Source organism: Lissotriton vulgaris, chromosome 2_1, assembly GCF_964263255.1.
Source record: "Lissotriton vulgaris chromosome 2_1, aLisVul1.2, whole genome shotgun sequence".
NCBI lineage: Eukaryota > Metazoa > Chordata > Amphibia > Caudata > Salamandridae > Lissotriton > Lissotriton vulgaris.
Window position 1 is genome coordinate 1,931,729,424 of NC_141687.1, and position 27,966 is coordinate 1,931,757,389.

Genomic DNA, 27,966 nt, shown 5'->3' on the forward strand with positions numbered 1-27,966 from the left:
TTCAGGCCAACCTGTAGAGAAATCCTGGGAGGAATTCCACACATTTTCCAATGCTAAAAATCGACTTGGAGTTGGCAGAGGCTAATGCTAATTAGCATATAGACAGTTCAGGTAGGTAAAGGGTAACTTTCTAAAAGTTGCTTGTCCTTAAATTGAATAAAAAGTCGACTTCAAAATTTAAATTGATGGCTATTATCTATTTCAAACAGTTGTTTAATTATTTTTAGCTGGTCTGCTTCCCAAGATAGAGTAGTTTAATTTAAAACTGTACTTTGATTTTCTATTTTTAGCTGGTCTGCTTCCCAAGATAGAGTAGTTTAATTTAAAACTGTACTTTGATTTTCTACATAGGCCACAGTGAAATAAGCTTTAAGGACATTGTCACGATAGAGAAAGTTGACATTAATTATCTATAGATCTCACTTTTAAAAACAATGCACCCTACCTTGTAGGCTGCAAGACTTACAAAAGGGGGTCTTACTAGTATTTAAAAAAGAGGTTTTGCCTGGTACAAAAGGCTATTTTAACAGGTTGCACTAAAGTTTACACACTGCAACAGTCAGGACTCAAGCCACAGTTTTCTGTTTCACATTAGTAAAATACATATTAATCATCACTGTCCATGGGTGACATTTGTTTCTATGCCTTAGGTGTTTTTTCTGCACCATATATTAAGACCTTAAAGAAAGGTAAATAAAACAATCAGGGATTAGCCAATTTTTTCATGTTTAGGTTTAAAACCACATACACTGGGCAGCTGTGCCCCAGTGTGCAGTCTAAAAACCACCATTAAATGGAGGTGCTCCCGCAAATCAACCATTTTCTCACAAGAGGCGAATGCTTTATTTCAATAAGGCTCCTTTTTGTTTATTTTTACATATGAAAGCACATTAAAATGCATACCTGAGTTCTAGATGTGTGCTATACAAATACCTCTTGTGTGTGATTTAATTGCCTATAATGTTCCTCCATCAACATTAGGTTTCTAGGCCACCTACAGGTTGCATATTCATTGTAACTAACATATCTCCTAGTTCACTAACAGCTTTGTCTTCAGAGCAGGGTAGGCGTGTTTCTCAGTTCATGTTTAAAACGTACTTTTAATAAATACCTCTCCATTCAGAAAACTAATCTGATGTACAAAGATGAAACGATTCGCCATGTTAAGTGAATACATTTTTTTGAATTTGTAAGGCATGTTATCATGTCCTAACAGGTTTGTTGCGAATATCCTCAGGTTCGTTGGTTGCACGTGGGCTCTTAGAGCCAGAGCCGGTCCTTTGCTCGGTTTGGCTCTTCTAGTTAATTTGTTGGCTCGCCCATCTCTACCTGATGGCTAACAGTGAAAATCTGGAAAGCCATCCCAATTCATTGCCTGGTATAGAAGACTGGACTAGACAGATCTGAAACATCCCCTGGCCAGTGTGGCTCAATGGTTAGAGCGGCAGACCCTGATGCAGAGGTCTAGTCCGGGACCAGGGTTCAATTCCCTGCCTCGGTGGGTCTTGGGCTCAAAATTCCACGGACCTGATAATTTGCGCCTCCACGGACCAGATAATTCTCGCCTCGTGCCTATTCCAATCATGGGTCCCACTCTGCAACTCTGGGCAATAGCTTGCTTAATCTCCACAACGGCCCCCACAACGCTAAGGATGCCTGGCCTCCACCTTGGGGATGCCCCCTTGTGGGACACCCCCGCGCCGCACGGCCACCAGCTGCTGCGTGTGCCCCTTGCCTGCCCTGCTGCCTCGTTGGGCCTCGTTTGCCGGCTGCCGCCGCTGCGAGTGCTTTTGCCGCTTTTTTCCTGGTTTTGTCAAGCATTTGTGCTTGTCTTGCCGATCTGTGTTTTTCTCTGTTTTGCCCGTTTTTTGTCGTTTATTTTTGCCTGTTTGTATTTTAAAGTGTGCGCTCTCCTTCCTTGTTGCCCGCCTACCGCGCCACCCCCCGCCCTCCCTTCCCGCCACCGCCGCTTGTCCCCGCCCCTTTTTCTTCTGTAACCCTCCCCGCTCCCGCCTCCCAGCTGCCCCGCCCACCCGCGCACTTGGCCTTAAATGGCGACCGTGCGACGCAGGTGAGTGTGACCCACTTGTGGGACACCCCCGCGCCGCACGGCCACCAGCTGCTGCGTGTGCCCCTTGCCTGCCCTGCTGCCTCGTTGGGCCTCGTTTGCCGGCTGCCGCCGCTGCGAGTGCTTTTGCCGCTTTTTTCCTGGTTTTGTCAAGCATTTGTGCTTGTCTTGCCGATCTGTGTTTTTCTCTGTTTTGCCCGTTTTTTGTCGTTTATTTTTGCCTGTTTGTATTTTAAAGTGTGCGCTCTCCTTCCTTGTTGCCCGCCTACCGCGCCACCCCCCGCCCTCCCTTCCCGCCACCGCCGCTTGTCCCCGCCCCTTTTTCTTCTGTAACCCTCCCCGCTCCCGCCTCCCAGCTGCCCCGCCCACCCGCGCACTTCGCCTTAAATGGCGACCGTGCGAACGCGCAGCGGTCACGCGCAGCGGGCGCGCCGATTGTGCGCCGAAGGCGCGCCAAAGGTAAGCCCGTCTGCGCCCGTCCGCGACCGGATCGCGACCAGCGCCAGGACCCCTGGCCCCCGAGGAGCCCGACCGACCCGCCTGACGTACTCCGCCGCCACCCTCACCGCTCTCAACACCGGCCGACTCCCAGAATGCCATCAAGCCACACCACGACACACCCACGGACCTTTCAGCTGCCACGCCTGCAAGTTCTCCTGCATCCGGACCAGCCCCGCACCAGCACCCGACAAGCCGAACTCCAGCAGCACCCACCTCAAGTGCATCCTGCTCAACACCCGCTCCGTCCACAGACACGCCATCGAACTCTGGAACCTCCTAGACGCCACAGCCCCTGACGTTGCCTTCCTCACGGAGACCTGGATGAACGCCTCTTCAGCTCCCGACATCGCCATCGCCATCCCAGAGGGCTACAAGATCATCCGGAGGGACCGCAACGCCAACCAGATGGGAGGAGGCATCGCCATCATCCACAGGAACACCATCCGTCTCACGACCAGCACCGACAACACCCTGACCAGCGCCGAACACCTGCACTTCCAGATCCACACCAACCCGAACACCACCCTCAGAGGCACCCTGATCTACCGACCCCCTGGACCACGCACGCAATTCAGCGAGGACATCGCCGACTTCGTCAGCCCGCATGCCCTCCCCTCCGCCGACTACATCCTCCTGGGGGACCTGAACTTCCACCTGGAGAACAACAACGACCACAACACCAGCACCCTGCTCGACAACCTCGCCAACCTGGGACTCAAGCAACTGGTGTCCACCCCTACCCACCTCGCCGGACACACACTCGACGCCGTCTTCTCATCCAGCACAGACATCAACTTCAGCCACGCCACAGAGCTTCAATGGACGGACCACAGCTGCGTCCACTTCACCTTCAAGAGAACAACGACCCACCAACACCAGCAACACACCGCCCGCAGAAGCTGGAACAAGATCACAGCAGACCAGCTCGCCACCTCCCTGAGCCAACACCCTCCTGCCAGCTCAGCGAACCCCAGCCAGGCCGCCGACAACCTCACGAAGTGGATCACCATCTGCGCGGACGAGCTCGCCCCGCTGAGGACCCCGCCCAGCAGACCCGCCAGCAAGAAGGCCCCATGGTTCACCGACGAACTCAAGAGCTCCAAGAAGAACTGCCGAGCCCTCGAGAAAGTCTGGAAAAGGGACCCGACACCGGACAACAGGACCTCCTACAAACTGGCCACCCGGAAACACCACCAGCTGATCCGCGCCGCCAAGAGAACAGCATTCAAGGACCGGTTGGACAACAACGCACACAACAGCAAGGAACTCTTCAACATCGTGAAAGAGCTTTCCAACCCCAGCGCAGGAAACAACGACATCACCCCATCACAAGACCTCTGCAACTCCCTCGCCTCATACTTCCACAACAAGATCACGGACATACACAGCAGTTTCAACAACCAACCAACGCACACCACGACCGACCTGCCACCCCCCCCCACCACCACCCTCCACGCCTGGACCCCGATCAGCACAGAAGACACCATCCGCACGATGAACTCCATCCACTCCGGATCACCAACCGACCCCTGCCCTCACCACGTCTTCAACAAGGCCGACGCTGTCATCGCACCCCACCTGCGAGACATCATCAACACATCCTTCGACACCGCCATCTTCCCCGAAAGCTGGAAACACGCCGAACTCAGCGCTCTACTCAAAAAACCAACAGCGGACCCCACCGACCTCAAGAATTACCGCCCCATCTCGCTTCTACCGTTTCCAGCCAAAGTCATCGAGAAGACCGTCAACAAGCAGATGGCCGCCTTCCTCGAGACGAACGGATCCCTCGACCCCTCACAGTCCGGCTTCCGAGCCAAACACAGCACCGAGACCGCCCTCATCGCCGCCACCGATGACATCCGAGCCCTGATGGACAAGGGAGAAACAGCGGCCCTCATCCTCCTAGACCTCTCCGCGGCATTCGACACGGTCTGCCACCGCACCCTAACACGGCGCCTCAGCAACATCGGTATCCAGGACAAGGCGCTGGAATGGATCATCTCCTTCCTCGACGGAAGAACACAGCGAGTCCGCCTACCACCGTACAAGTCAGAGGCCTCCGAAGTCATCTGCGGCGTCCCCCAAGGATCATCACTGAGCCCCACCCTCTTCAACGTCTACATGAGCCCCCTCGCGGCCATCGTACGCAAACACCACCTCAGCATCATCTCCTACGCCGACGACACCCAGCTGATCCTCTCCCTGACCAACAACCCCGCCGCCGCCAGAGCCAACCTGCACGAAGGGATGAAAGAGGTAGCCGAGTGGATGACGACCAGCCGCCTGAAACTGAACTCGGACAAGACGGAGGTCCTCATCCTGGGCTCTTCACCCTCCGCCTGGGACGACTCCTGGTGGCCTCCCGCCCTGGGCACCGCACCCAAACCGACAGACCATGCACGAAACCTGGGCTTCATCCTGGACTCCTCCCTCTCCATGACCAGGCAAGTCAACAGCGTCTCCTCGGCGTGCTTCAACATCCTACGCATGCTACGAAAGATCTTTTGGTGGATCCCCTCAGAGACCAGGAAGACCGTCACCCAGGCCCTCGTCACCAGCCGACTGGACTACGGCAACGCCCTCTACGCCGGGACCACCGCCAAGCTCCAGAAGAGACTCCAGCGGATCCAAAACGCCTCAGCCAGACTCATCCTCGACATCCCACGATCCAGCCACATCTCCGGTCATCTGAGAGACCTTCACTGGCTCCCCATCAACAAGAGAATCACCTTCCGCCTCCTCACCCACGCACACAAAGCCCTACACGACCAAGGCCCGAGCTACCTCAACAGCCGAGTCAACTTCTACGCTCCCAAACGCCACCTCCGATCAGCCAACCACGCCCTCGCCGCCGTCCCCCGCATCCGAAGAGCGACTACAGGAGGAAGGTCCTTCTCCTACCTGGCCGCCAAGACCTGGAACTCCCTCCCGTCCGACCTGCGCCTGACCCAAGACCACCTCTCCTTCAGGAAGAAGCTGAAGACCTGGCTGTTCGAGCAGTAGCGGCACCCCCCCTCCCCAGCGCCTTGAGACCCTACGGGTATGTAGCGCGCTTTATAAGTGTCACTGATTGATTGATTGACACCTCACAGGGAAAGCCAGGATGGGTTCCACAGCGGTATTTGTACAAGCGCCTTGAGACCTTTGCGGGTGAGTAGTGCACTATACAAGTATCAATTTACATTTACATTCACAGTGTTATCAGAACGTTACCCTCAGCATTTGTTCCATCTTTATGGGATGAGAAAATAGGTTTCTGTCGGATATTGTTTGTCAAATAAAAGTCCCTTACTTTGCACACCTAACAGGTTAATTAGGAAATCTAATTTGCTAAAGGCCATCTTTTTTAGCTAATGATGTTATTCTGCTGTTATGTTAATCCAAAGATGCGCATGTGTTTATTATTTGCTGAACTGTGTGGGGTTTATGGTAGTAAATTTGAATAAAATAGGTTGGAATGCGTTTTTTTTATGTCATCGATATTGCCACCGCTCTAAGGTGGCATTGGCTGCGTAGTCTGTCTGGTTAATATTCATGAGCGTTTTACGCTGCTGTACGTCATCTGCAATGGGCGCCTTGGAGCAGTTTGTTTCCAAGTGTAGCTGTACTGCAAACATCAACGGCAGGGCTCTTACTCCACACATGGTCTATTAAGGGAATGCTGCCTTGCATGCACTCTCGAACGGCGACTGTTAAAATGTAATCCATGCAAAATGTACGATAAAGTCAGTTCATAATGCTAGGAGTCATTTGCCGCTGAACTGTCGCCATTTAAAGAGCAGATATCTGAGAGAGTTCACTAATCCAAGTGCCGAAGTCAAACGGAGCCTCCCCGAGGAGCTGAAACATGAAGTGAATATGGACTTGCTCCTAATGAGATCTGAAAGTCCGGGTTTTATGAGCTGTTGGATGTGTCTAATGCTTCCCTGAACACATGCGAGCTCCTCACTTCAGAAATCTACAAATCCCCTTCACCTGCAGCCAGGCTGTACAAGTTTATGCTCTCTGAGCCCTTGCTGTATAAATAATAACATGCTTCATCCCCTCAGCGCAGCGCCGGGACGCAGCTGGAGATGCTTAAACCGCTAGGAGCACTTGCAGGAAGGGAAGGCGATGAGAGCAGAGGATCCAAACTACGGAAGGACGTAAGAAAAGTACAACGCTTTACCGGCACGTTGTACGCATTTTAAAGAATTTGATGACGACAGCAGGCAGCAAAATATACTTAGCAAGGATATCAAAATTCATCGAGTCATTGACCTTTTGCTTTTAAGTCACAGAACCCTCAGGATATGTTTTTTAAGTGACAACATTGACTAATGTGATGTTATTAAGTAGTACAGTTAAAGCCTTTTTGTTTTAGAAAGTTAACTTATGAGACTTCAATAACATATTCTCATGCAAGTAAAGGCTAAAGTGGATTTTCCATGGGCAAAAATAGGAAATGCTTGTTTCTGACGTATTTTAAAAATTCCTCCTTTCTTTGTAATGAACACAGAAACCATTCAAGATACAAAGAAATTGGGGTTTACTAGTAAAACAGTGTCTCAGTGCTGCGCTGAGGAGATAAAACGTTATTGGTAATACAGTACTACCTCAGAAAGATTAAACTCGAGCACGCAGATCGCCACATTCTTGCTTCGATTTGTAACCTGCACCTTACTTACTTCATTAAATGAGCTCCAAAAATTCCTCATATTTCAAACCGTGCACTGACACCCACTTACCAATGAAACAGGTGCGACAGGCACAGGTAAGAAGGTGGATGTCAACAGATGATAGGATAGGTAAAATTAAATTAAAGCAAGAAAACTACTTACCTTGTGCTCGCCCAGTCTTGTTTTCTTCCCCGCTGCTGTCTCCTTCCTGTGGTTTACCTGCTGTCCCTAATCTTTCCCATCCTGACTTTCGTGTTCGCTAATCTAGTCCATTATTGTTTATTTATCCTTCATGTAACTATTGTGATACTTTTGCAACTTGTAACTCTCTATGTCCTTATGTAAAGTGCTCTGAGACCTCCTGGTCTAGCCAGTGCTTTATAAAACTCAAGTAAAATAAAAAAAAATAAAAAACAGGTGCAAATACTAGCTGCTGAAACGTGTATGCAGGTGAGCAGCATCAGATATGGTAGAGGGAATGAAGTACTACCATGTACATTGCAAGTATTTAATTAATATAGCTGTCGCAATATACATGCACATATGAGATGCCAATGACTTGCAGCTGAATTCTGAAATTCTTTATTAGGAGTTGTAAGAACTGTATAAATCATACAGATTGGAAAGGGGCGACCACCCGGTCCCCCCGAACGTATGGTTTTAGAAAGTATGCATTTGCAGGATGATAGACTCGGCTAGGAAAACCTTTGTACTAGAGATTTGTTAAGGTTAGCCAAAGAACATGTCTTCATCAAAATGTAATAAATGAAAATTGTACATGATATGAAACTGTTATTTTAATGTTTGAATTTTGTTTCATATTTTAATAAATACGGCCGGGAGGGTAACTCCCTCCCGCCTTCCAAAAGTTCAGAACTGCGTCCGTCTTCCCATCCTTGGGGATTGTGTTGGGAGGGGGTGACAGGCATCCCGGCCATATGGAAAGGGGCGACCACTCGGTCCCCCCAAACGTATGGTAGGGGGCCCGGATCCTCCCGGGAAACCATTTTGTGCGGGGGGCGTGTCACGGCTGGTATGCCCGAAGCGGCGTAGCCGGGGCGCGCCTTTTCCCGCCCAAGAGGGGTTGTCCTAGACACCTACACTGTTGGCAACGCCCCGTAGGCGTACCGGAGGAGGGTACACGCCCTCCCGAAGAGGAATAAAAGGAGCAGCAATCCGAAGAAGCATCCTCTTGTTCCTGTGCTAGGAAGCTGCACCCCTCGTTGCACGTGAGCCCTCGACGGAACAAAGAGCAATTTTTTGAGAACTTGTAATTTTTGTGTTTCTCTTCCAGTGACTTCGAGCCTTCGGATCCAGGACCGTGTTGAGCGACAAGGGTCGAACATCCGACAACAATGCCTGGCAGGAAGGCCGGAAAGAAGCCAGGGACTGACCAGATGCTTCGCATGCTGATGAAAGATATGGCGAGTATGAAGAAGCAGATGGCAGCAATGAACAATACAGGCAGACCGAAGAAGGTCATAGGACCGGCGTTGCCCGGAGTCGTCCCCGCTGGGAGAGGTAAAAGGATCAGGGATAGGGCAGCAGGGGGGGAGGTCCCGATTCCCGAGTTACCCCCGGCAAGCCCGGTCATTCCAGTTGAGGCCCCGGTACCGATCCCGGATGCGGGCCAACCGATTCCGGTCGTTGTTACGCCCGCCAGCGAGGAGAATATGCCTCCAGAGTTAGCCGCCCAGTTAGCCGCATGGCTCGGCAGGAGCACAGGGGGTGCTACGGCACTGGGAGACACGGCCGAAGAGGCCAAACAACTAATGCAGCAGTTGCGGCAGTCACGAGATGCCGCGAAGGCGAATCTCCCTCTTGTCCCCCCACAGGTGACCTCGGAAGGACCAGCAGCCGGCGTCGACAAAGCAGCGGGACCTGCAATGAAGCCGGGTAAGCAGGCATTGCCAATGGCAAGGGAGGGGTCTTTGCCCTCAAGAAGGGAAAAGGTGGTCCAACATATACCACTGGCCACAAAAGAGATGATTTGGGCTGATAAATATGTGAATATGTTTTCTCTCCTGACCGACCATCACGAGATGGAGTATGTTAAGACTCAGAAGGATTTGTGGCATCCGAGTGTGTGGCGAGCAAAAATGGCGGGATTCAGGGTTGACGAAACGATCTCAAATTGGGCCAAGGCCTTTGCAATGTTTACGGCAATTATTGGGGAACGTCAGCCCGAGGTTTTGACTGAATTGGCCTGTTATCAGGCACGTATAATGTATTTTTATGAATCTTATGAGGGAGATGAATGGATGGGCTATGATATGAAGTTTCGCAAAGCCAAGGAGCACGATTCATCTCTGACGTGGGATTGTCTCGACTCCATCTCTTGGCAGAAGCAGCTCCTGCCGGGCGCGACGAAGTCGTCCTCGCTTGGCGGGAATGGGTCGGGGCCGTCCCGCCACCGGCCGGCGGCGCCCTTTCGAGCGGGCCCCGCAGGTGACCACCAGCCTAAGAGTGGTGGGAACGGGGGTAGAAAAGGGATCTGTTGGAATTTTAACAGGGGCAAGTGCACTAGGCCACAAGGGACGTGTAAGTTCAGACATGAGTGTGCAAGTTGCGGAAATTCTTCTCACCCCGAGAGTGCGTGCAGAGCCAAGAATGGTGATGCGGGGGGTAGAGGAGGGGCCAAACAAGTCTGAGGTGGACCAAGGAGTTTTGCTACCAACCCCTGTAGATATCATGGCATTGATCCCTTGGCTAAATGAATACCCTGATCATGTCTCCGCTGGGGTGTTGAGGAACGGCTTCTCGTACGGTTTCCGCATCCCGGCGGGGGGATTTTCGGGGGGAATCATTGTGTAGAAACCGACTGTCGGCACAGCATAATCCAGCAGTGGTGGAAAGAAAGATTGCAAAAGAGGTTGCCCTTGGCCGAGTCGCTGGGCCATATAGGCACCCGCCAGTCACTAATTTCATCTGTTCTCCGTTGGGAGTAGTCCCCAAGAGGGACCCGGGTGAGTTTAGGTTGATCCACAACTTGTCAGCTCCTAGGGGTCTTTCGGTGAACGATGCGATTGACCCGGGAGTTTGTTCGGTGCGGTACGCATCCTTTGATGATGCCGTCGCCATGTTGAATCGCCTGGGGCCCGGAGCGCTGATGGCGAAGTCAGATATCGAGTCAGCGTTCCGGTTGCTCCCGGTACACCCAAAGGATCAGCGTCTGTTAGGCTTTGTTTTTCAAGGACGTTACTACATGGATAGATGTATGCCAATGGGTTGCTCCATTTCTTGTGCTTATTTTGAAATGTTCAGTTCTTTTCTGCAATGGGCATTTACCAGGGCCACTGGCCATACCCAGGTTATGCATTACCTAGACGATTTCTTGTTCTTGGGGGCAGCCGGCGACACTCAGTGTGCGCAGGCGTTACGAGAATTTTGCACTCTCATGGAGCAATTCGGGGTGCCATTGGCACCAGGTAAGATGGTTGGACCATCGACTTCACTCGAGTTTCTAGGCATTGAGCTTGATTCTGTGGAGGGATGTTTCCGTCTGCCGGTGGGGAAGGTAGCGAAGTTCAGGGCTTCCGTGGAATTGTGCCTCAGCAAAGAAAAAGTCACGCTTCATCAGCTACAACAAGCGGTGGGCCAGCTTAACTTTGCCCTCCGAGTGATACCAATGGCCCGCCCCTTTTCCCGCTCTATTGCGCAAACCATGGTCGGTCTCAAGGAAGGACACCATCGCACGAGACTGTCTGCAGAAGTTCACCAGGACATGCGCATATGGTTGGCATTCCTGGCGGATTTCAACGGTCGAGTGGTGTGGAGCAAACCGCCAGCGTCCTCGGACGAGCTGGGTTTGTGGACCGACTCGGCGGGGAGCGTGGGTTTTGGCGCCATCTTTGGTAATCGCTGGTCGGCGCAAACATGGCTGACGTGGTGGCTCACCAGCGGTCTCACAGGTAACATCGGGTTTCTCGAGTTGTTCCCCATTTTAGTGGCTCTGATGGCATGGCCGGATGAGTTCAGAGATCGCTCCGTGGTGTTTTGGTCCGACAATATGACTGATGTTGAATGTATAAATAGTCAGGCAGCGCGCTGCAAGTGGATATTGAGATTACTGAAGGAAATTGTACTAATTTGCATGAGACTGAACGTACAATTTAGGGCGAAGCATGTGCCAGGGGTACTGAACCAGGCGGCTGATGCACTCTCTGGTTCACACATGCAGGCTTTCAGGGGTTATCTACCTTCCGCGGACCTAGCGGCGGCCCCATTTCCCGAAGCACTCTGGTTACTCGGTGCCCCGGATTACAGGACCTCGTGGCAGCAAGCCTAACCCCCAGGACATGGAAGGCATACGAAGGAGCGTTTCGTTCCTATTGTGCATTTTTGGGTCCGGCAGGGGGGGTCAATTGGGGTCAGGAGGAGTATGTCCTGAAGTTTCTTATAGCACTACACAGTGCAGGCCGATCAGCGGCAATGGCCAATAGGCACCGGGCCGCCATTGCATTCATGGCGCAGGAGCATGGCATCGAGGACCCCACATCGTCTTTTTTGGTAAAGAAGGCCCTTCGTGGTTGGCAACGCCTTGAGGGTCGTAGAATAGACAAAAGGCGCCCGATTGGGTTAGAGAGGTTGTCTCTGCTGATGTCGATACTCCCCATGACATGTTCCTCCCAGTTCGAGGCAGTGCTGTTCCGGGCCGCTTTCGCATTAGCGTTCCATGGGGCGATGCGGGTGAGCGAGCTGGTAGCAAGAAATAAGAAAGATGTAGAGGGAGGCCTGGGTCGGGATCACATTCTGATCAAGGGTGATTCAATGGTGATCACAATAACCAGGTCCAAGACCGACCAGGGTGCTATGGGAGACAGTATTATCGTCCAGCACATGCGAGGGTCCCCCATGTGCCCAGTGAAGTGCGTTGAGGAATATTTGGCGCGAAGGGCGGATGCATGGGGGGAAGCTTGCTGAGACACATCGACGCCACCCCACTGAGGAGGTTCCAGTTTCAGCGGGTGCTAACGATGGCAATCGCAGCAGCGGGCTTGGACCCGGGCGATTTCGGGACCCATTCCTTTAGAATAGGGGCTGCTACAGAGGCTACAGCCAGGGGTCAGAGTGTTGAGAAGGTGAAACAACTGGGACGATGGTCCTCGAACTGTTATAAAAGGTATGTGCGGTTGCACATGTTGTGAAGCCAATGTCATGCACTCACGCTTCTTGTTTTCTGTTTGGTTTACAGTTTCGCGAGCATACGATGCGGGGCGGACTGTGCAGTCGACCCAGCACCTGGGGACCAGCGGTCAGAGATCACCGGCTGAGGAAAGAGTGGTGTGGGTCGTGGGCCACTCATACGTGAGGCAGGCCGGGGACGTATTCAAAGCAGGTGACGTGATTCACGCAGCTGGGGAATACGGGTACAGGGTGACCTTCCACGGAAGGGGCGGGCTCTGTATTGACCGGTTTCAATGTTTTATTGAGGAACTGTTAGGGCGGACAAGGTCACCGCCGTCTGTAATCATAGTTCATCTGGGAGGCAATGACTTAGTGACACTCGGTCGGCGAGTACTACTCGAGCGAGTCCAATCTACTGTTAGCTGGCTGGCGAGAAGGATCCCTGGGTGCACGATAGCATGGTCCCACATGATTCCCAGGAAGGTGTGGCGGGGGGGCCTCTCTGTGTCAGCACTGAACCATTCAGTGAAGAAGGTCAATAACAAACTTGGTAGGTTGTTTCGCTCGGCGCAGTTGCACTGTATTCTGCATGGATGTATTCGGGGGATCACATGTATCTCGAGGATGGGGTCCATTTGTCCCGGGAGGGGAATATCTTACTCATAGGAGACTTCGTAGCTTGGTTAAGGGGTTTGTAAAAGCATGACCTTTTAGTAGGAGTCTGTGGGGGGGCCGGATAGCCGGTCAACTATCCGGCCTGTGGCGGTAAGGTCATGATCGGTGAGCAGTAATTTCAAGATTCCTAGAGGGGGGGCGCCACCCATTATGGATGGGAGCGCCCGGGGGGAGGCGGCCATTGGCCCCTCAAACGGGGAGGCGGCACCCACTAAGTATGGGGTCGCCTAAGGGAAGGTGGTCATAGGCCCCTTCCAGGGGAGGAGGTGGCTCGATGCCCCTCCTATGAATTTCCCGGGGCCAGGATATCCGCGACGGCGGATATGAGAAGCAGTGTGGGGTGGGAGGGGGGTCCACGCTACCTTCTAGACACCTCACACGAGTCCTCGGACGACCATTAAGATGGCGTCGAGTTAAATAGAGGGCCCCCGCAAAGACAAGGGAAATTGGAGTTGGCACAGAGGTACAGTCCTCTGTGCGCCCGCCCCTCACACCGTGAGGGGGGAGTTCTGGTAGTTGGGATCTGACACTGGTTGCGACCTTGCCGTTGGCCCCGTAATGCTAGGATGTACAATTTTAATTTAGAAAAGTATGCATTGGCAGGATGTTAGACTCGGCTAGGAAAACCTTTGTACTAGAGATTTGTTAAGGTTAGCCAATCAACGTGTCTTCATCATAATGTAATAAATGAAAATTGTACATGATATGAAACTGTTATTTTAATGTTTTAATTTTGTTTCAGATTTTAATAAATACGGCCGGGAGGGTAACTCCCTCCCGCCTTCCAAAAATTCAGAACTGCGTCCGTCTTCCTATCCTTGGGGATTGTGTTGGGAGGGGGTGACAGGCATCCCGGCCATATGGAAAGGGGCGACCACTCGGTCCCCCCGAACGTATGGTCGGGGGCCCGGATCCTCCCGGGAAACCATTTTGTGCGGGTGGGGGGGCGTGTCACGGCTGGTATGCCCGAAGCGGCGTAGCCGGGGCGCGCCTTTTCCCGCCCAAGAGGGGTTGTCCTAGACACCTACACCGTTGGCCACGCCCTGTAGGCGTACCAGAGGAGGGTACACGCCCTCCCGAAGAGGAATAAAAGGAGCAGCAATCCGAAGAAGCATCCTCTTGTTCCTGTGCTAGGAAGCTGCACCCCTCGTTGCACGTGAGCCCTCGACGGAACAAAGAGCAATTTTTTGAGACCCACCCACCAGCCCCTTATGGCAAAGTTAGTACTGCAATAAAATGTTGTGCTTTATAAGCATCTCTTTTCTCCTGGTTTAGTCGTTAATAAAAATGTCGATGTTGGTACTGCAATAAGTGATTTGTTCGTAACAATTTTTTCTTCCTTGGTAGAGCGGAGTATAACAGTCTAGTTGAAGGAAGTGTCGAATGTATGAGTAATAAAGGACTGCAGTTAGATGTTGATTTTTCTTTCTTAGTAGGTAAACAAACATCGTATTTATTTTGGTCAGGCGGTAAGGTCATGATCGGTGAGCAGTAATTTCAAGATCCCTAGAGGGGGGGGGGCGCCACCCATTATGGATAGGAGCGCCCGGGGGGAGGCGGCCATTGGCCCCTCAAACGGGGAGGCGGCACCCACTAAGTATGGGGTCGCCTAAGGGAAGGTGTTCATAGGCCCCTTCCAGGGGAGGAGGTGGCTCGATGCCCCTCCTATGAATTTCCCGGGGCCAGGATATCCGCGACGGCAGATATGAGAAGCAGTGTGGGGTGGGAGGGGGGTCCACGCTACCTTCTAGACACCTCACACGAGTCCTCGGACGACCATTAAGATGGCGTCGAGTTAAATAGAGGGCCCCCGCGAAGACAAGGGAAATTGGAGTTGGCACAGAGGTACAGTCCTCTGTGCGCCCGCCCCTCGCACCGTGAGGGGGGAGTTCTGGTAGTTGGGATCTGACACCGGTTGCGACCTTGCCGTTGGCCCCGTAATGCTAGGATGTACAATTTTAATTTAGAAAAGTATGCATTGGCAGGATGTTAGACTCAGCTAGGAAAACCTTTGTACTAGAGATTTGTTAAGGTTAGCCAATCAACGTGTCTTCATCATAATGTAATAAATGAAAATTGTACATGATATGAAACTGTTATTTTAATGTCTTAATTTTGTTTCATATTTTAATAAATACGGGCGGGAGGGTAACTCCCTCCCGCCTTCCAAAAGTTCAGAACTACGTTCGTCTTCCCATCCTTGGGGATTGTGTTGGGAGGGGGTGACAGGCATCCCGGCCATATATGCTCTACATTTTTCAAAATCCACATAGACGTTCTACTCTAGCTATACGAAAGTGTCTGCCATTCACTTCCTCGCTGTTCCTATCTCATTCTCTCCGACTCAAACGAACACAGAATTACCAATGATTCATTAATTCAGGTGTTTTCAGTATCCTGCTCCCATACACTTTCAGACTTTGATGGGTAAACAAGGTCACGAAAGCTGTGCAGCTCTTCCATTCCATGAGACAACAAGCACTTCCCATTGTACTTGGGGTTGCAGTGGCTGCTCCCTCGGGATACACATCACTCCATATTTATACTCATGATGCAGAATGCACTGTACCAAAGAGGCAATTAAATGCTAGATGGCATGAATATTAACAAAATGCATAGCATCACGAAGTACAGTGACTAATGTGCGATTTTTCTCATTACAAGCTTTTGCAGATGGGGCAAAGTTAAACTCTCCCATGCTGATGACGAGCTCAGCTCGTCATGAGCCATGGTGCTCGTGTGCTCATGACAAGCTCAGCCCGCCCCCCAGCACAGCGGGGGAATAAACCCCGCAGTTAAAGGTTTAAAGAGATAACTGAGTTTTCACCAGAGTGCATCCTTAGAAAAAGGCTCCTGCCCTAATACGAGGTCAAATGAAGGGCGCATGCGCATATCGCAAGACGTATGAGCTCTTCTGATCGTAACTATACTTTTAGAAATGTTTACATATATTATAGATATACATATATATATATATATATGTGTGTGTGTGCGTATATATATATACACATATAATCTAGATTTTTGCGTGGTACAATAAATACATTCTTATTTTGTCCATGTGTTTATTTTGCTCAATTGCATCTTCGGTATTGTCAGAGCATCTTTGTGGTGCAGCATGCAATTCAAGTGCACACGCTTTCACCTAAAGCTATTGAGCGCTGTGCAGTCCCAATGCATGTGTCCATGCTGTTGATGTTTTTCATGATTAGAACATGAGAACCCGCTATCTGCCATGAACATGTGCACGGAGATCCAGGTTGGCGCAGCGTGTTCTCTTTACTGAGGTCTTCCGCTTGTAGCACATTACGAGGTAGGTTTGTCAGGAAGAGACGTGTAAGAAACCATGATCTTTGCTTGATAATATCTTTAGTTTTAGACAGCTGTTTTAACCAGCTGTGAGCTATGACAGATCTTTGAAACATATTGCATCGAGAGCCTAACACTGAAGTCTGACTGGCTGATCTTGGAACCTCTTCAAAGAGTGGAAATACAATGGCGCCTTTTCGATCTTCTGGCATGAGCCCAGGCATACCCCAGGCACCAGCTCAGAAAATATTTTTTTCACCGACCTCAGTTATTTTTTTATTGTGAATGTTTTACTATCCCACTAAGTAGCAAAGTATCTACTCGTCAAAGATTAATCTCTGGCAGTTTTTCCAGTTGCATGCATTCCCAAATGATAAAGTAATGAATGTATGCTACCTAACTAAATATTAAAACTCACTTCATTCAGTTTGCCAGGAAATATCTTATCATTTTTTATGTTTAAATATGGTGATGTGCACATTTCTATAATTTATGCTGCTTTGCTGAAGAAATATATATAATATTTTCGAGATTCACTTTAGCTGCTCGTATCACGTTTGAGAGTCAGGCGCAATTGCTTCATTATTTATCACACTAAAAAAATTGTACATTGGGGATCATTACGTAAGCCAATAAGTTTCTCAGGATTTGGGGAGTAAAATGCAGAATTTATTAGATGCTACACCAAAATCCATGTGTCCCTGTATTTACTGCTCGTTTCTCATCAGGTTGGACCTGCAGAAATGTATCTGATGAACAATCGATCAGATTTTTTGACAACAGACTTATACCTATTTACAGTGGCGGCTGTTACGGAATGAGGTGGAGGGGCAGCGTTGTGATTGGTCTGAGCACCATAAATTGGCGTTCAGAACGCAACAGGCAGCCTGTGCATATACCCCACCCGGCTGTCCATTACACCCTGGTGGGGATATGCAAACTGCACATGACTGCTTGGCCTGTAGAAAACGGCCGGCCACGCAGTCATGCGCACTTGGTGTGCACAGTGCTCTCCTCTTCCCATCCTGAGCCCCCAACCCCGCCCCACCATACAGCAATCAAAAATAAAATGATAATAACCTTGTCATTATCGTTTTATTTTTTTCCCTTTTCACTGCTCTATGAGCAGTGGGCCGCCACTCCTCCGCCTCTGCCTATTTAACACTGGTTTGCAAGGATTTCATGATGCACCCGAAATTAAGGCCTGTTTGTAGCTGAATACTTTCCAGCTTAAGAAATATTAGACTTTATGTGTTTATGAACTCATTGCCATGAGAGTTTTCTCATGAGAGAGGACATTAATTGGCCACCTCATTTAGGTCACCAGTCTACAACAATCTCTTTGAAGTTTTCTAGTCATGAAAGTTATGAAACCTTTCTTATGGGGGCAGCAGACTCTTATCTGTTTGGAGGCACTTTGGACACCCACCAGATTCATCTTACTCTAAAGAGCTTCTCTACTGTCCTGGAGTTTTCTACCGCTCGGTCTATCCTTTTTGTCACGCCTGACGGAGGTGCCGCGAAGACAAAGCTATGCGTGTCAGGAGGCGCTGCCCCGGGCCGCTGGCCTGGGCTGCTGCTGTCTCTCCATCTTAGTCGTTATCCAGGAGAGGTCCAGTTGGAACGACCTTCCTTCAAGCCACTTCCATGGGATCCCTATCTTTGTGACACTGCCTCAAGCAGTCCAGGCTTGCATCTACACATCGATCTTTGATCTTAGATTACCTCGTCCCCTTTGTTCACTGCCTGGTTTGGATAGCTCCACCACCTCCTCCATCTGTACATAATGGCTGAAAGACTCATCTTCTACTGAGAGCGGTTTTATTGAACACCTGGACCACATCAAGCTGCTGAGATTTTATAACTCTGGTGTTCCTTGTCCCAGTATGTGTCTTAATTTCCCAGTTGGACTCCATCCGTTGTGTGCCCCGAAGAAGGTGACGGCTAGGGGTCTAGCCTTTTCACCGAAATGCGCATCGGCCGTGAGCTTGACGGAAACAACACTTCTCTATAAACAGAATTAGGCCCTGAACGTGACTTTCTATGTAAAACTGCAGTAAATTAACTGACTACAAAAGCCAAGCAGGAGAGCTCACTACAAAACTAGTTCAACGTGGTTATCCATCCAAGATTACACACAAGTGTCAAAAAAGGGCGAGGAACCAACCTCGACAAGCCCTACTGGAAGAAACCACTAAAAACAGAGACATTATACCACTCACATGTGTAACAACATATAATGCAATCTCGAACCAGGTCAGTAGAAGCATCAACAAACACTGGTCCATAATAAATTCAGGAACACTCAGTTGGGAAAAACCCTTATTCTCCTACAGGAAAGCCCAGAGCCTAAAAAACAGTTTGGTCAACACAAGACCCCAAAACACAACAACAATCAACAATCCCACCCTCACTCAGATGTGGGGCCTGCCTCCTGTGACTGGACACTCACGATGTGGGGACTGCAGTGTCTGCCACCTTAGGGAGAACACTAAGACACTGAACCTGGAAGCAGGCAAAGTGTGGGAACAGAGATCCCACACTAATTGCAATAGCAGCAATGTCAACTATCTCATCATATGTACTTGTGGGAAGCCTTACGTAGGAATGACTACTCGTAAGATAAAACAACGCATCTGCGAGCACAGAAGCACCATACGCTGCAAGAAAAACATTACAAAATTGACGGATCATTTCCTCACCGTTCACCACACCCCTAATGACATGAGGTGGACTGTGATAGAACAATTGCAGCCAGGTCCAAACATACAATCTCGCCTTTTTGAAAAAGAGCAGCGGTGGATTTACAGACTTTCCACCCACAAGAAGGGTCTGAATGATAACATTCTGTGGGGCTCCGTGCTGAAATAACCATGAACCCTTAACTTTGTCCGACAGCCCCCACGGGTTCTGCCCCTTTCTGATACCCTCCAACTCAGCCCGTATATGACCCACCAGCTAAATTGGGCACCTGACCATCACATTATTCATTGTCCTACAGAAATTCCTACGCGCTATTAAGCAACTCAGCCCTTATATGATCCACCAGCTTAATTGGGGACCCTGACCATCACTTTATTTATTGTCTTACAGAATTCCCTAGGCGCTATTAAGCAAGCGCAATAAACTCCAGAGGATCACCTTCAGAACTGATGTCTAAACTCCGGTGACCAGCCACCTAACTAACCTTTCCGTGATACTTCTTTGTCTTAGCCCGTTCGCGCCAATGCGCACGCGCAACATTCTCGACTTCCCGTCCCCATGGCAACAGACGGTTGCACAGGCTTCCGTACTGGTGACGCGCAACGCACGTGACCACACCCGAAAGTAACCACACGTTATTATCATCCTCGCGCTACACGGCACTCATAGCCGAGCAGCGGACGGTAGACGTGGGTGACAGGTCTATTGCCACGAAAGGAAACTGTAAGTAAATCTTCCTCCCCCACAGAATCCTGACGCGAACAGATGCCAAACTCCTCACCTGTTCCTCAGAGGTTACCTTTAAAACTAACTAGGGTTACCTTGAAACCAAATCCTATTCCTAACCACGGGTACAACATTTCTTTACCCAGAATACGTTGTACTTCGTGATGCACCTACCCCCTGCATGCTGAAGCCTAATAGGAAAACGCCTCAAGTAAGCCTGCCCTCATCCATATTACGATTGTGAATACCTCCATGTTACGTGTTTGTGAGTCTTGTATGTCTATGTTTTAGCACTAAGGGCCATAATTTGGTCTTTGCTCATGTCGCAATGCGCATTCGCCTATATAATTTAACTTTTGCGCACATCACCTAGAAAATTCGGATTTGATCTTCATTGCGCACCCACCACAAAATACAATATAGAATTATTGCATGCTATAGTGCACGCACCTATAGCTCTTGATACAACCGTATCCCAGCCCTCATGATAAGTGTTCACTCCCACCATATGAGCACGCTTATCAACGTTAGAAGCCTTTTCCAAACACCACTGTGGTATGCAGTATGTATGCACTGAGAGTCTGCACTAAGAGTCTGCACGACGTTACAGGCTAGTAATCACAATCTGCGCCTGATTCCCTCTTTCATCTCTTCGTTCCACAGGTTTTTATTGATGCTCCTCATTTTTGTGAGTGTCCTACCAATGGTACATTTTACCACTGGTTTATTAAGGATTTAGGACAGGGTGAGTTTTTTAGGGGACTCATACCTTCCATCTCCTTTGGTCCTGATGAATACCGGGAATTTTTCCCAGATGGTTGAAACATGTTGACCAATGCACTACGAACACATAATTGAGATACGTAGGTCGTAACTCCCCTTCCAGTATCTCACTCTTTATTATGTAATATTGTCCAGTTGCTTTTTCATTCAAATTAATTCACAAAGCTAAAACCAGGACAATTTTTAACACTGTATTTTCTTTTGCACTTACACCTCACAACCTGCTCCACTGCATTTCAGGTGTCGAAGCACACCCTGGTGACGCTAGGCCACCAGGGTGGACCCCGATGATGAAGCATGTCACCACTAGGTGGTGAGTGAGGGTTTTTTTACAAGGAATATTCATTCCAGGTTTGGAAAACCTTCAACCTACTCATCGGGGGATACTCCTTCAGTTGTTTTTCAAAATTTCTATGTAAAACCCCTATTACATGTATACCATCTATTCAGCTACATAGAGATGTTGGACGTACAAGTTATTCTTGAACTCTTATCTATGCTGTATGAAATTATTGTATCCCTAACTTAGTCTTTAGTTAGGAGAACAAAATCTCGACACCCCCCCGGTGCCTTCCTGTTGGAAAAAATTAATATCTTCTTTTGTTCCTCAAAAAAATGTTGTTTCCCAATTTGCTGGTTTCCGTCGTTCTTGTTCTACAATTCCTTTTAATTGTATGATTGTGACAGTAAGTCAGTAGTTTGAATGGACGTTTTGTGTCCCTGATGGTTTTTGAGTGTGCCTAGATGAAAGCCATTTCATGGTTTTTACAGTTTACTTTGGACAACAGGGGAATATTTGAATAGTTGCCTATCCATTGTAATTATACCTGTATTTACACTTTTTTACTATTGTTCTAAGTAAGAATTTGTTTAAAAATATGTAGATATTGCACATTTATACGCTATACTCTAAAAGTAAACAGAGTCCTGTTCTGTTGTAAACTTGACTCTATCTATATAAAAAATAGAGTATTATATTTTTCCTGTTTACCGTTAGCGTAGATTCTGTCTGTATGCACTAAAACGTATGCTTTATGTCATTTGCTGTGTGATTTTGTTTTCCCCAGCTGCGAGAGAGCCCTCCCAGACTATATAGAGACGCTGAGCGCTCCCATATACCACAGACAGGTGTCACTGTGCTCCTTTCTTCCCAAAAGGTTGTTTCTGTTTAGTTCTTGCAACATGTTTTATGTTATGTCATGCAGATTTGCAGTGTGCACTAACACCCAGGAAAGTATCCTGGTGCTGAGCAGGTGTGAGTCAAGCCAAATCTAGGGCCAAGTTGGAACACTCGGGAAGCCAGGTGTTCTGGTTTTTGCAAAATTCGAAAAGTTAGGCGGAGACTCTTATCTGTAGTGGCAGGTCATTCCACACTTTAGGATGATGTAGGAGAAGACTCAATCACTGAATTAGGTTTTCAATATACATGGGATGTATGAAAGTAGGAGTCCCGACGAGTTGAAGTGTCTGGAAGGTATGTGAAAACCGACGCGATTGATGACATATGCTGAGCCAGTGTTACGTAGTGCCTTCCAAGTTTGGGAGAGGAGTTTGAATTGTGCTTATTTATGTATGGGGAACCAGTGAAGCTCCTTCAAGTGTAGTGTGATATGTGTGTGGTGTGGCTGAGAGTGATTCTGGCCGCCAAGATCTGAATGGTCGTCCATGACATGTAAATGAGTAAACGCGACCTCAGACTACAATTCCAAAGTCCGTGTGATTTATTTCGCTTTTCTTTAGGTTTTTTAAAAACAAGATTATACCATTATTTTCATGTCATATGTCAGGGAACACTTTGTTTCAATATACATTTTCATATAGTGTTCCTTACACAGAAATCATACATAAATCAATTGTAATACAGCACAGTGAAAAGCAATAAGACTACATAATAAACGTGCAAAATATTCTAATTGTAATATATAATGCAATACAAGCCACCAGTACTTTCTTCAAGTTGTACTAGGCGGACAATGAAACGTTCATTAACAAAGGCTTCTGCCTGCTGTCCTACCGGTGTCCAACACTAATGGATTACAAATGTTGAAGGGTGTTGTCTATGAAGGGAAAGAAACATGTATAATATTGCCTCGTGGCACACACTGTGTAACTTAACCCATTAGCTGGGGTTTCATTGTCGGCCTAGTGCAACTTGAAGAAAGGACTGGTCGCTTGTATTGCTATATATATTACAATTGGAATATTTTGCACGTTTATTGTGTAGTCCTATTGTTTTTCACTGTGTTGTATCACAATTGGTTTATGTATGATTTCTGTATAAGTGAACACCATACGAAAATATCCATTGAAACAAAGTGTTGCCCAACATATGACATGATAATAATGGCATAATCTTGTTTTTTAAAAACCTAAAGAAAAGTGAAATTAATCACATTGACTTTGAAATTGTAGTCTTCATGAAATGTTCCCAAAAATTCCTGGAAAACTTCAGGCCGGATCAAGAAGCAGTGCTCTAAGATTAAGGCAGCGAGTCCCAAAACGTTGATTTCCAATATTAATTGCCCTACCAAATTTTGGGAAGCGATGTAGAAAAACCATTGAAGTGAAATAGAACACATTTGGCCAGTAGTTAGAACTTTAATCAGAAAGGTTACCTTTTGTTATATGATGTAAAGCCGTTCAGTTATTTTTGAGAATTTCATGCATAAAGACGGGCTGGGGTGGTCATTATGGGGTGTGCAGATATGCTCTGACTGGCCAATATAAAGGAGGCTTGTCAACCAGATTGGTTAACCCTAAACTAGACAATATGTTGTGGCAGTCATTATAGTACTCAGGGATATGGCCCCTGATTTGTAAAAATGAATTTAGAAAATTTAAGGGGACCAAGATGAGCAATGACACCCCTAGTCCTTTTGATTGGCTTGCCACAGCATGTACAACATGCTCGGGGATATGGACCCAATTATAATGCATTTTAGTGAATGTGAGGTTTTGAGGGTCACAAAAAGAAGTACATACGGAGGGCAGTAACAGATTTTATTCACAATGTAAATGATGGTTCGTTTGTTGGTACCTTACTAAATTTATGAATTGTGGTGTGTTCTAAGGTAGTTTTTATCCTGTGCAAATTGATGACCCTATCAAGATGTTCTCATACAGGTTATCGAAGATGCTCCAGAGGGTATGCAGACAAAATATCGATATTTAAATATCGATCTGCAATAATATCGAAGTTTAAATATCGAAGGGACATAATATAGAAGGTAAGTAATATCGATAGATTTAATATCGATATTAGTAATATCGAAGTGTTAACTATCGATGTTAGTAATATCTATGTTAATAATTTCGATGTTACCAATATCGATTTTTATATTATTTATGTGTATATTATTATGTATTTATAATGTTTTTAATTTATTTTTATGTAATTTTGTATTTTAGTACTGTAGCGGGTTGTGGGTTTATAGGGGAATAGGGAGGGAAGTAATTTAATTATGTTACATTAATTACTAATTAGTAGGAATTATAAATTAATTTTAATTATTGTTAATATTTTTTTATTAATTGGTAATTAATTTTTAGGAATTGATTAATTGATAATTATGTTCTGTAGCGGGTTGTGGGTTTATAGGGGAACAGGGTTGGAAGTAATTTAATTATGTTAAATTAATTATTAATTAGTAGGAATTATACATTAATTTTAATTAATTGATAATTATTTGTAATTAAATGGTAATTTATTTTAATTAATTGATTCATTGATAATTATGTTCTGTAGCGGGTTGTGGGTTTATAGGGGAATAGGGTGGGAAGTAATTTAATGTAATTGAGGAAAAAACAATTAATTCATTGTTTTGTAAATTATATATTTGTTAATTAATTAATAATTGATAATTAAATATTATTAAATGGTATTTTTTACATATATTTTGCTACTCATGGTTTTAATAATTATGTATTGGTATTTGTAAATGATTTATATTTATTTATTAGTTAAGTTTTTTATTATTTAAAAAAAATGCATTTATTTATAAGTATGTCATTTTTACCCCTACGCTGTCCAACACTATCCCTACTGTTGCATTCTTTGGAGTTGAAATAGTAATTGTTACCCCTACGCTATCCAACACTTTCCCTACTGTTGCACTCTCTGGAGTGGGAATAGTAATTGTTACTCCTACGCTTTCCAGCACTTTCCCTACTGTTGCACTCTCTGGAGTTGGAATAGTAATTTTTACCCCTACGCTATCCAACACTTTCCCTACTGTTGCACTCTCTGGAGTGGGAATAGTAATTGTTACCCCTATTCTATCCAACACTTTCCCTACTGTTGAACTCTCTGCAGTGGGAATAGTAATTGTTACCCTTACGCTAACCAACACATTCCCTACTGTTGCACTCTCTGGAGTTGGAATAGTAATTGTTACCCCTACGCTATCCAACACTTTCCCTACTGTTGCTCTCTCTGGAGTGGAATAGTAATTTTTACCCCTACACTATCCAACACTTTCCCTACTGTTGCACTCTCTGGAGTTGGAATAGTCATTTTTACTACATTACAACAAAAAGTACCCTGGAGTCACAAACACATTCTACTCAAAGGCAACCAATTACACGACAAAAAGAAAGATTGTGGTACAAATGTGGTTAAACACGTAAAGCCATTTAGACAAATATACGTGCAACACATACCCAAGGTGAGAATTTTTCCATCAGTTGTCTCTCTGTACCACCACTATTACATCATTTGGATTCTCCTTACCCAGGAGTTAGTGTGCACACAGTCACACAAGTTGTACAGGAAGGACTGTGCCAGTAAGAAGACTCCACAACCACCAGCTACGCTCCGCAGACCTCTCACTCGCCACGGTCCCGCGCATCCGAAGAACAACCACCGGTGGGAGATCCTTCTCCCACCTCGCTGCCAAGACATGGAACACCCTCCCACTCCCACTGAGCCTACGACAGACCCAAGACCTGCTGACCTTCAGGAGGATACTCAAGACCTGGCTGTTCGATCAGCAGTGCCCCCACCCCAGCGCTTTGAGACCCTTGCGGGTATGTAGTGCACTTTACAAATGATTGATTGATTGATTGATTGATTGACATGCGGAGTCAAATGTGTCCTTTCAATACCAGCAGCAGTCTTCCAGTTAACTCCCTAGTACTCAACAGCAGTCTCACCACAGAGTTTTATTGAATAACAAAAACACTAACATTTTCTATTCAAGACAAAAAAGTAGCTCCTGAATCCCATTTTGCTGGAACAGGAAATGTTGAAGTTAAACCTAACCTGAAGAATATCCTTAAGTAAATGAGCATACCAATTTTAAAATGCAGTTACACTTTTCTCTGTGGATTATACTATTTCCATGCCACTAACCCACACATGTACTTTACAGAACTCTATGCTGTATATGTGGTGTTATCAGTGATGTCATCAGTGATGTCATCAATGATGTCAGTTAACATGACAGGTGTTATGTAATATGTACGGCCATAAGCAGTGAATTGGCGGAGCACAAGTTATAAAGCCTGATATAGTTTGCACTTTGCCAGAGCGCCACACCACATGATGTGTCTCATGTCAACATTTAAAATTCTACATTTCACTTTTAAATTCCAGCAACTGAATGAACATTGCAGTAGATCATAAGTCGATCTTTAGAACAGTATGAAATGTTTAAGTTAAATACGGATACATACAGCCAGCAACATTTGGTGCAAATTTGAAATGGATCTGGTCATACATACAAATTATTTTATTTTTTATAGGTAAACATTACTCCGTCTTTGGGGTTGTAGAACTGTAGCTTTTTCCATCGTATTTTCCAATAAGTGGAGCACTAAAAGAGTCTTTCTAATCCTGAAAGGAGCCGCTTTTAAGTCTCCCCAGCAGGTCAGCATTGGAAAGCCGCATTGATTTACCATCCAATTATTCTTTCAGGTGAGGATTCCACACCTTATTAACAATTCAACAGCCTATTGTTTGTGCCTACATATGCCTGACGGCGATGCTACCACTCCTAAAATGCGCATATAGGATTTATAGTGAATTGTTGAACGGGCATTATTCTGACAGTCGCTCTTACTGAAAGCTAAACTTGACATCAGACAAAAGTCAAGAAATTGGTTTATTTATAAATTCTAATTTTTAATCAAAGCGACTGCTCTTTCGGAGTTGTGGCTTCAGCAAATAAAAAGCGATACCGAAGTAAGGAAAATCTGTTAAAATTGGATAGTAAACAGCATTGTAATCAGCATAATTGGAATATAGCAAGCCATCCCTGTTTTTTTCTGTTTTTAGTCTGTAGAAGAATATACATTTCTTTCTTTCCTACCCCTAGAAGAAATGGGAGTTGATTTCGAAGTGGCTATTGTTCACATAGTGAACTGGTCTACGTCTTTTTGTACATTCCGTTTCGGCTAATTCGTTTTTTCAGGCTTGCCTAAATATCAATTTCTACTCGCAAGAGAGTAAAACAAATAGGGCAACCATTAGCAAAATTCTGTAAAACGAACTCTGCACATGTATTTTTTCATTTGGTGTAGAGTTCTGAATTCTTGGGGACTTACATACCACCCTTGAGTGGCCCAGGCAATCTACAACAGTCGCAGATATTATATCCACCAGAGCGCTTACTGCCCAATATGTTGCAAATTTTCCTGTCCGTGTGAAAGCAATGTGCATTTATTCAAAACTCTTTTTTCTCAAAAGGTTTTTTTTCCCTTTGGAGAAACTTCAGGCCATATTTACAAGGGGTTATTGCCACCAGAACATCACTTTTTTTTAACGTTCTGGTGGTGATAACCCATTCACCTTATTTACAAGGCGGCATTAAGCCACTTAATGTGGCTTAACACTGCCTTGTAAATAATGCACCTATTCATGCAGCAATTAGCGAGAAAGGGGTGGGCAATGGGTGTTTCAGAGGGGGTTCCGCTCCAACACCCATTGCTTTTTTACGCTGCCCCTATTTACAAGGCTGGTGCAAATATGGGGCAGCACCAACAATAAGACCAGGAAAAACCTGGTCTTAAACTGGTGCAATGAGAAGAAATTATTTATTTCTCCTCGTTTGTGCAGTTTCTATGTGTGCTGCACACATAGAAAGAGCAAATTGCCATTAGTGATTGTTCATGTGCAGGAAGGTGTCCCTTCCTGCACAAAAACAATCATTAGATAATGATGAGTTGCAACTTCTGTATGTGCTGCATTCTGCAGCACACATCGAAGTTACAAACTGCAATTAGTGATTGTTTATGTGTAACAAGTGACACATTCCTGCACATCAACAATCATTCCCTGTAACGCAGGCACTCTTGCACTGCCGTGCAAGGGTGCCTGTGTTGGCACTAGGCAGCTACATTTAGTACCAGTGCTAAGGGAAATGTAGGGGCGTGCGGTATTATTGTAAATAGGGTACATCACATCATTTTCAGAAT

General features: G+C 46.8%; 1 protein-coding gene across 5 annotated transcripts in view; it reads right to left on the bottom strand.

The window, feature by feature from the left end:
• The window catches only part of NTRK3 (neurotrophic receptor tyrosine kinase 3), a 1,577,634-nt gene that overhangs the window by 897,175 nt on the left and 652,493 nt on the right, over positions 1-27,966 (bottom strand). The gene's annotated exons all lie outside the window — the stretch shown is intronic.